Raw genomic sequence first — 11117 nt, 5'->3', positions numbered from 1 at the left:
GAGTTAGAATAGTAATTAATACCCCTACACTATCCAGCACTTACCCTACTGTTGCACCCCCTTGGAGTTAGGATAGTAATTCATACCCCTACACTCGCCAGCACTTACCCTACTGTTGCACCCCCTTGGAGTTAGAATAGTAATTAATACCCCTACACTATCCAGCACTTACCCTACTGTTGCACCCCCCTGGAGTAAAAATAGTAATTAATACCCCTACACTATCCAGCACTTACCCTACTGTTGCACCCCCCTGGAGTTAGAATAGTCATTAATACTCCTACACTATCCAACACTTAACCTACTGTTGCACCTCCCTGGAGTTAGAAAAGAAAATAATACCCCTACACTATCCAGCACTTAACCTACTATTGCACCCCCTTGGGGTTAAAATAGTAATTAATACCCCTACACTATCCAGCACTTACCCTATTGTTGCACCCCCCTGGAGTAAAAATAGTAATTAATACCCCTACACTATCCAGCACTTACCCTACTATTGCACCCCCTGGAATTAGAATAGTAATTAATACCCCTACACTATCCAGCACTTACCCTACTGTTGCACCTCCCTGGAGCTAGAAAATAAAATAATACCCATACACTATCCAGCACTTAACTTACTGTTGCACCCCCTTGGAGTTAAAATAGTAATTAATACCCCTACACTATCCAGCACTTACCCTAATGTTGCACCCCCCTGGAGTTAGAATAGTAAATAATACCCCTACACTATCCAGCACTTACTCTACTATTTGGGGTAAAATTTTATTAGAAATACATTCATAAAAATAATGAAATATCTATGACATTTTAAAAAAATTATTCAGAAGCAAATAATAATTCTATTATATTTTTATACCAAAAGTTTTTGTTAAATTATGAAATAAAATGTTTGCACTTAAAAAGCAATTTTTTAAATATTCAAGGATTAATAAAGTGAAAAATAATTTTTAAAATTAAATGTTTACCACAGAAAATTTGACTTATAATCATGAAATATTTACGATATTATTTTGGGATGATATAAACCAGAATAATAATATTTATTAATAATATGATATTGAGTTCAATATTATAAAATGTATAAAAGATGTATTTTCCCACGTTTTTACATGGATGTCAATGGTGAAAATTGTCCTTCATTTATTTCTACATTAACCTATGACGTAGCCGCGTCTACTTGATTCCTGTTCATTTTTGAAGGATCGCGGGACACAGTAGAAGCATGTTGGAGCAGCTAAAAGGTAAGAAAAGTTAAACTAAAAATTAAACATGAAAAAAGGTTGTACATTGAATTTTAATAAATATTTAAATAAAGGCAAATAGATAAAGCGTGTTTGCGTATTTTATTTTGTTAATTTAAATTAAAAAAACATAAACGTGTTTTAAAATGATTTTTATTTTTGCAATATATAAACAGAATGCTTTAAGTTATTTAAAATGCATATCAAATATTTACAATTATGTATACTTTATGATGAAAGAAATTGTCCGTTTTTCTTTTTTGTTGCTGCAGATGACGTTGACGCGTAAACATAAAACTTGAAGACAGCCATTTTGAGGATCGTCTCCGGACAGAGCAGAAGGAAGGTAGACTTGCGTTCAGGTAAGAGACTTTTAAATACTTTAAATATATAGTGCATGTGTGACATTTATTGAAAGGAGAGACGAGGGAGGTTTCTACATTGTATAAATGTGTTAAAGGTGTTTTACGTTACTTTACAATAACTATGTTGTCAGCATATGCCCACGTCGGGTCACGTGTTTACCGATGCAATTTTGGAAAGTTAATTAAATGGGCTACTGAAAGGTTCTCTATTCTTTGTTATAAATATTGATTAACAAAAATGTTAAAATTGAATTATTGCTATCATTGCTATATTCTATGTATTTGATATTTAATATTCAAACAGATTTATTTTATAACCGTAAATGTATTCTTCCTGAAATTTCCTGAAATTTAATACTCGAGAAATACTTGAGTTTTAAAATTAATACCTGAGTATTAATTTTAATAGCGAGTACTTAAAAAAAATATATGTACAGTTTCTTCTCACATTTTAATAAACTTCCCCACCCAAAACCCCTATTTTCCCTGTATCCAGTGCCTGGAGGTATTTGACATGATTTTTTTTATCGACATATGCGTTGTAATGGCATGCGTACTATTGTCTTGCGTTGTAATGTCTTTTTCAATGCATTTTACATATTTGCGATGTATTGGTTTGCGTTGTGAAAACTTTCGTTGTAAATTAGTATGCGTTGTAAAAAATGCGCTGTAAATGCATGCGTTGTAATAGCATGCGTGGTAACGTCATACAACCCCACCAGGTCTCTCTGCCGTACTGGCTGTTCCTGGCCCTTGCCCTGGCTGCCGTTTTTCTTGACCCACATCCACTTTCCCTCCATTGCTTCAGTCTCTGGGTCCTGATCTAGAGCTAGGTCCTCCTCCCACGATAGGGGGGTGGCCCCACATCCATGAACTCCGACCCCGCACCCTCCCTGGCTGCGAATAATGCCTCCCTTTTTCGCTCCGTCTTATGAATAATCATACGCTGCTCCCAGATCTTGGCTTGGTCCCCCCGACTGCCTTCCTCCCTATCCCCCACCTCTGAGCTGAGAGTGACTATCTGGACACCCGCCCCTTTCCATTTCTTTTCAATGGGGGTGGCATGCCACTCACAGGCCTGCTTGTCTTGCTCCCAGGGAGAGGCCTCCACAACAGGTCCAGAGCGGCCTCCTCTCCCTGGTGCTCATGTGCTGCTAAAACCTCCTCAGCTCCAGCCTGATGCTGGGCCGGTTCATTGTTGGGCAGCCCTGCCACCTGCCTCACCCTACTAGTGCTGGCTGAGTCATCTTCCAGCCACGCAGGCAGGCTCTGACGGCAGCCTCTGCGCTTAGGCGTCAGCTGTTTTAGCTGACCCTGCCCCTTGGATCCAGCTGCTTTGTTCGGCGGAGGCGGTTCCGGACAGCGGGGGTCAGACCATGCCGACCCATGATTGGTCGAGGACACAGTGCTGCAGCAGGTCCGCACATCCCGCCTGGCCAAGAACCCGCAGTGCGGCCTGCACCACCTCGTGGTCGAGCTCCCACGTGGATGCTAGATACCCGGTAAGGCTGCACTACTAGTTAAATGCTAACCGCAAACTGCCTGACTAGACTGCCCTGTTCCCTGATTACTAGGCCCCACCGCTACCCTGACTGGCAACCACTAACTTTCTTTAACCCTCCCCGGTGATGCCAGGTACACAAAGAGGCTGAAACCTCCCCTCCCTCCTGCACCTTGGTACCCCACCCCAATTCCTCCCCTAGCCCAACCCCTTGACCCCCTCCCAGCATGTCCTTCCACCTACTTGCGCAAAGAACCCTGGGGGAAGACTGGACTGCGACCCTACTTCCCCTGGGTCCGACATTCCAGTGAGCTTTTGCACTCTGTTACTTGAGATCAAGGGTGGCATGTCAAACTGTGTATTTCCCTGACACCACAACAGAGCCGGACTGGGAACCCAAAGCAGCCCTGGCAATTTTGTCAGACCGGCCCCCACCCCTGGGGAGGGGGGCGGGCTAGTGTGAAGCACTGTTGTTTAACACAACTGCCACCCCAGCACTGCTGCTTTTGTTACTGGTTGATGATATTTTAGCATCGCTGCAAGATTGGCCCCCCAGTGACAAAACCGGCCCCCACTGCTCCAAAAACCGGCCCCAACCCATCCAGCCTCCCTGGCAAAAGCCCGATACCCGCTACAGCCAGGCCAGCCCTGCCTGACACCACATCACATATCTTCACCGCTGCAATTACTGTGTCATGCTGTCTGCTGTTTTGAAGAGGAACGCACTTCCTCATGCTTCAATTGCACTTGTGAAATTTCTCTCTGTTGTTCCTGGTAAGAGTCAACACTGTGCATATTTTAGAAATTAGAAACATACTATTTTACATTAATAAGCAACCTCTTGTGGACACAACCTGACAGCACATTATCGTATGGAAACTTGTACAGTTCTCAAGCGTGAAATTACTGGCAGTTAAGACTTTGGTGATGGAGTACACATTTGAGTATTTCAGCCTGGTGTTTTTATTTTACTCTGGGTTAATTTATTAATTTACCTTGTTATTTTAATTCATTATTTTAGTTTGTTTTTCCAGATAGTTGTGTATAATTCTTTTTCTAGGTTACTTAGCCATGTCTGCAGTTGGTATGTCTCAGCTGCCTCAGTTTTTATCTGAATCTACGGAACCACTTTTCCATGGATAAAGTGGAAGCGACTATTTGACTCTTACTCAACGCGATCGGAGGAGAAAAATGTATACGTGCAAGGGGTGTCGCTTCACAAACTGAGTATCGAGGGGCAGAACATTTATGAAAGTCTTAAAGAAATAGCTATTGGTAATGGAGATGGAGAACCTAGAGATATTTTCAAATGTCTGTGGCACTGTTGGAGAAGCATTTTGGTCCATGTATCAACATTGTGATGGAGAGACATACATTGTTACCAGAGTTCAAGCTAAAGAAGAGAAAATAGGTTATTTGTGTGGCTTCCATAAAAAGCCTGGCCAGGACCTGTGAGTTTGGGGATTTAATAGATTCATTAATCCGTGATCAAGTGCCTGGATACCCTATCGGGTGATTAGTGTGCTGTATAAATCAATATAACATAACATTGTTATGTTGTACGGATGATCAGAGGGTGGAGGAAAAATATTAGCTAAGAGCCCTTCAATATAAGAGGCCGTTGATATCATGGAAAGTATTGAGCGTACATCTGATTGGGTTAAAGAAATGCATCATTCCACTTCAAACTCTGTTGGGAGAGTTTTTGGTGGAAAAAGAGAAACTGATGAACTAAATAAAACACAACATTGGTAGATGACATTTCAAAGGTAAATATACGTTGAGGGAGCGACTCCATATTGAAATGTTTTACGTGTACTGTGAGAAAGTGGCTCTGTATATACTGTTCCCAAATAGGTACAGGGTGACAGAGTCCACAGTCCCCAGAGGTTTGGCAGAGGCTACAGTTAGATATAACCTTACTCTCTAAAGTGGTAGCTTTGTCGAACAGTAAGGCAGTATCAGAGGACAGTGTAAAGCATTTGTTGTACACACTCAGTCAGCAAATGGTCTCACACACTCAATAACTGAACTCTAGGCCAATGGTTTATATATAAAAAATATATGCTTGTTTTATTTTAGAACCAACAATAGGTATTAAAATATACTTTCTTGGAATGAGATGCTTTATATAAATACTTTTGCAATAAGCAATTAAGTTTTGTAAACAGTTACAAGTGGTTGCAATAGGCAACACAATTTTAAACACAATAATGCATTGAGTTCAATGGAGGTTTCAAGTGATTTGCAACAGATTACTTTTAGGATTACTTTTGGAATTCCAGGACTGGATCCTAGATTCAGTCCTGGGTCAGTACTTAGAATCAAGTGATAAAAGTCGACTTAATTACTGTGATGATTTTTAGACAATATTTTGCCATTTTAAAAGTTGACACTTAGAAAATATTTCATAGAAAACAGTCAATGATTCCCTATGGTGAAAATTCAAGTTAGAGGTATAGTATGTTCTCGTTACTTTGGTAATCCAGTACTGGGTACCTAGACTCAGTACTGGGACCTTTATCCAAAACAGGTATATTATACGATTTTTAAAGAATATTTAAAGATTGCAGAAATTGACACTTAGAAGAAATTTCACAGAAAAACAGTCAATGATTTCCTATGGGAGAAAATTGGGTTACTGGTGAGTACAGTTGTAAGTATTTTTCAGAGTCAGTGCCGGGCACCAAGATCCAGCACTGGGAGCTCACCTAAGAGCAGGTGAGTATTTTTGTTTTCGTTACTCGGCTGATTTTTGGTGAATATTTTAAGATTTGAAAAGTCCACACTAAGAAGAAATTTCAGGAAAAGCCAGTCAATGTTACCCTATGAAGAAAATAGAGTTATCGGTTTAAAGGTAAGTACTCGACTGGCAGAGTTGAGGTTCTGGGCATAGACTCAGGGGTCCCCCAGGGTCAGGTAGGTACAGTTGGTTCACCCTCAGCGGCACTAGGACGGCCGGGTGCAGAGCGAGTTAGGCCCAATGTTATCCTATGAGGGATAGGGGGGCCTTGGTTGGTGGCTGCTGACTAGCAGGCCTCGCGGCTGTGGGAGCTGGGCTCCTGGTCACTTATTCAGGGCAAGTGGGGAAGTAGATAGGTGTAGAGGTTGCACTGCCAGGGCCACTCGGGCGGCTGGGTGCTTTTGAGCCTTCGGGCGCTCAATTGATTTCAACAAGAAATCTCCGGTTTAGAAAAAGACTGCAAGCTCGGGGACGAGGATTCTTCAGGTGCCACCACCACTTCGAGAGGTAAGTTGGGTAGTTGGAGGATAGGTAGGTACCCTGGGATTGGGCACAGGGGGGCCGCGGGGCGCCGGGTGTAGGGGTGCCTTTTGGTGTCTGGAAATCTTACCCTCTGTTGATCGCGGTTGGGGGGACACCTTGTTCTGAGGCTGCAGGCTTCTTCAGGAGTGTCGAGGGAGGTCCTTGGGTGCTGGACTCGGGGTCACAGTCACCGTGGGTCGTCCTTGTGGTCTTTGTTCACTCCGGCACAGGCCAGGCTTGGCTAGTGCAGAGTGTGCTGGGTTCGCGGTTCCGGGCTGCTGCCAGGGATTAGAAGTAGTTTTTGAGTAGAGCCTCTACTCATGGGAGTCCCAGGGACTTAGAGTCAAAAGGTAGCCAGGTCCTCCGGGGTTTGTGAGGTTGCTGGCCACAAGAGATGCCGGGTTGGAGCAGGAGCAGGTTCGGGGGTCGACAGGCCGGTAGGGCTGGGGCCAAAGCAGTTTGTGTCTTCCTCTTCTTAGCAGCTGCAGGGCAGGTCTTCTTTCTTCTAGCTCTTCTTCGGATTTCAGAATCTGGAATCTGGGGAAGGAAGGTTCAGGGTGCCCTAAATACTAGATTTAGGGGCGTTACAGGTAGGTGAAGGGCAGGGACCTTGTCCTGATAGGGTAGGGCTTCCCATCTTCAAGATGGCGAGAGCCCGGAGATGTGCTTCACCTCGCCTCCCCCACCTGAGGGGTGGGGTTGGTAGGCTGGCACATCCCCTGTCCTTATTTGGGGTTTCCGGCCAAGCTTCCCGCCAGAGTGGGGGGTTGCAGTGGCCTGGGGAAGCTCACAGAGGCGGCATGCCTTTGAAGCTTCCCCCTGCCCATCCTGGGGGAGGAGATTTAGCACCTCGCCCAGGATGTGCATTGTTGCAGGCCCAGGAGAGCAGGGGCTCTCCTACCCAGGGGTCCAGCAACATGTCTGCTGTGTGGCAGCCTCAGAAGAGACGTGAAATGTAGGTTAGGTTTCAGGGGGCCTCTCTAAGATGCCCTCTGTGGTGCTTGGTACATTAAATCCCACACTGGCATCAGTGTGGGTTTAATGTGCTGAGCAGTTTGATACCAAACTTCTCAGTCTTCAGTGCTGCCATTATGGTGCTGTGGAGTTCGTTTTTGACAAGCTCCCAGCACCATGTATTCTTAGATGGCAGCACTGCACTTACAGGACCCAGGGCTCCTGCCTCTGTGCTCACACCACTGGCATAGGGCACCCAGCTAGAGGGGTGGCTGATGTATGCCAGGGCAGTGTAGGTTGTGGGCATGGCATACAGGGATGTGTGCCATGTCGACTCTCTGTTTTGTCTTGTACCCAGACACTCAGCCTGCAAGAGCAGTGTGTGTGTGTTAAGGTACGGGGCCTCTAAGGGTGGCACAATGAGTGCTGCAGCCCTTAGAGGCCTTCCCTGGTGACAAGGCCCTGGTACCTGATTGGCAGGAGCCCAGGGCACAACAAGGAAAAGTGCATCAGGTATTAGGCAAAAAAAAGGGGGGGGTTACTGCAACAGAAACCCCCTTTCTTACATGTACCAGTCCCAACCATTTGTCAAGTAGACCAAATTGTCATGCCCATAATTCCTTATGCAGGAATTGTGGCAAGAGGGGCCTTTTTGCTCACGTGTGCAAGAACTCCAAGGTCAATATTGTGAGTGAAGTTTTTCCTGATGACAATGTTAAAACTATACTGCAAATAGCTAGTAATGTGAAGCAAGTGATTGACAAATCTGATGGTGTGTGAAGTTCTGATTGGTGGAAAAGCTATTACTTCTGGATTCTGGTTCGTCTTTCATGCTTGTTGGTGACAAGAATCAGAAACATGTTTGGGTGTTGATAAAATAACCCTGCTGCCTCCTGATGTACATTCTGAAGTGTATGGTGAATTGAAAATTTATCTGATTGGCAGTACTGTGATGAGCATCAATTTCAAAGGTAGAGAAACTGTTGGGAACATCGATATGGCATAGAGGGGAGATGATTTATTAAGGTGATGGCACCAGGGAGACCTTAGCCTCATTCTTAATCCCAATTCTCTGAACCCAGTATTGCTCATTGCCAATGTGAGTGATGATGGTAACTTGGTAAGGGAATATGAAGAAGTTTTTAAGGAAGAATTTGTCTTGAGGTATTTTAAGCACAAGATATTTTTGAATAACAAAGCCAAACCAGGAGCGCATAAAGTTAGAAGGGCACCAAATTTAATTGAATGTTGCAACCGTTACAGATTACATTGTTACATATGGATGTTATAGAACAAATAGAAAAATCAGAGCAGATGGTGTCTGTAGTTTTGGCTCCCAAAGACAATGTTAGCAAAATAAGGACGTGCGTAAACCTCAGGAATCTTAATCAATGTAAATAGGTAGCTCAGCAACCACTGTTTAATATACCAGAAGCCTTGGCGATGTTGAGTGAGGATAATATCTTCAGTGTTATGGAACTTTCGACTTCATGAAGACTCTAGCACCCTTACATTTTTTTTTACACCATTAGGGGCATTCAGGTTCATAAGGATGCCTTTCAGCTTACCCTCAGATGCTGCTTGTTTTCAAAGAGTAATGAAGGAGGTTAGTATGGGTGTTGGCTGCATAATGTTTTTTCAGGATGACATTCTGCTTTATGGTAGGGATAAATAAAGACATGATGTAATATTAAGACAAGTGTTGAGCAGACTGAGTGATAATAGGCTCACACTCAAGAAAGAAAAATGTAGGTTCAAGGTGAGCACAATTTCGTATTTAGGACATACTGTGTCTGGGGATAGAATTCCTCGAAAGTTAGAAACTTTGAACCAATTGTGATGGCGCCACCACCAATGATAACGATCAGGTCAAGTCTTTTCTTAGGTTAGCTGAGTATTACTCAAAGTTTGTTCTTAATTTTGATTGTGTGGTACTACCTTTAAGATAACAACTTAAGAAGAATGTGAGTTTTGTGTGGTCTGAAGAAAGTAGGTAAACCTTTGAAAAAAGAAAAAAATGAGATTGGGAAGATACCAACCTTGGGGCATATTGAGGTATTTAAAAAAAGTACTTACCACTGATGCCAATTTGAAGGGTTTAGGGTGGTTCTCTCCCAGGTAGTGGATGGCGTGGATGACCTTTAAGATGGCTACTTAAGAAGAATATGAGTTTTGTGTGTGGTCTGAAGAAAGTAGGTAAACCTTTGAAAAAAGAAAAAATGAGATTGGGAAGATGCCAACCTTGGGGCATTTTGAGGTATTTAAAAAAAACGACTTAACACTGATGCCAATTTGAAGGGTTTAGGGTGGTTCTCTCCCAGGTAGTGGATGGTGAAGAGAATTCGATAGCTTTTGCCTCGTGTTCACTGAAAGGGGCTGATAAATATTTGGTGATTTTGAGAGAGGCATTAGCTTGTATGTAGACAATTCACCATTTCAGATGTTTCTTGTGAGGATTGCCTTTTGTCCTGAGGACTGATCATAGACCTCTAATCCAAATATTTTCATGCTAGAATATTGATAGTACCTGTCTTAGGATAAAAGTGTGGGTTGAAGGTCTATTGGAGTTCAATTTGCATGTGGAATAGCTTCTAGGTGGGAAAAATGTACTAGCTGACTGTTTATTTCGACTTCCACTGGATGAGTCAATCTTGTCAGACTCTGATCTTCCTGTGTTGTGGGTTAAGGAATCCACCCTGGCAAAAGCAGAGTGGAAATCTTAGATTGCTAAAGATTCAGTATGGAGGACACAAATACTTGATTTTGTAGTCAAAGGTTGGCCTTCCTGTAATTAATTACCAGAGGAGGTGAAAGGGTTTTGGAATGTGAGAGAGGAATTGAACCTTGTGGATGAGGTACTTAAAAGTGGTGAATAGTCAGTTCCTCCTGCTGGTTTGGAGAGTAAGGTTATTAATTTAGCCCATGAAGGACATTTGGACAGGAATCTTACAAATGCCAGAGTGAGAGAACATTACAGGTGACCTGGGCTTGACAGGCTGGCTGAGTTGGTGAGTGAAAGACTATTTGCAATATGCAAGCAGTGATAAATTCAAGTTGGTAAGGACAGTTCCGCTATTACCTGTGGAAGTACTGAATCAATCTTGGAGTAAGTTGGGTTTAGACATTGTGGGTTCTTTTGAATTACTACCACCGGGGTAAATATTTGTATTAATGCTGGTAGATTATACTTCAAAGTGGGTTTTCTGTTACCACTAGAAGTGTACTGGAGTTTAAAAAAGAATCTTTATTTATATCCATGGGTAAATTGTACACATTCATCTGTGAACATTTTATTCTACATTAACAAGGATAACAATAGTTGTTTGAATCATAGACATTCAGCTCGACCAAGTACAGTGCAGCTGGTACTCAAGTTTTAGGCCTACTCCATCAGCGTCCCTATTTGCATAGCAGTGGGCAATACTGTAATTGTGGTGATTAAAATGTAATGGGGACCAAAATGAGTTGTAAGTCATGCTTTCCCACTGATGAGTCAGACTCTGACATTGTGGACATGTCATCCACTCCAGATCGTTGGAGGATGGGTGGTCTACCTGTGGGGCCTCTTCTCTATCTCCTTTCTTTCTTCATGAACGTGCGGAACTGTGCCCAGGCTTTGTCAAATTTATGGGATGAGTCGTGTATAAAGGCGGTTAATTTTTCATTTGCATATACTGACCACACCGTTGTCTGCCAAATGTGTAAAGGGGAAGTTTGGACCCATTTCCTAAACTATGCCAGTGTTAAACTGACAGCCAACAGCAAGTAAGTGATAACACTTCCTG

The sequence above is a fragment of the Triturus cristatus genome, chromosome 5_1 (genome assembly GCF_964204655.1).
Source record: "Triturus cristatus chromosome 5_1, aTriCri1.1, whole genome shotgun sequence".
Taxonomy (NCBI): Eukaryota; Metazoa; Chordata; class Amphibia; order Caudata; family Salamandridae; genus Triturus; species Triturus cristatus.
The sequence above is the reverse complement of the archived record's forward strand: the minus strand, read 5'-3'. Positions refer to the sequence as shown.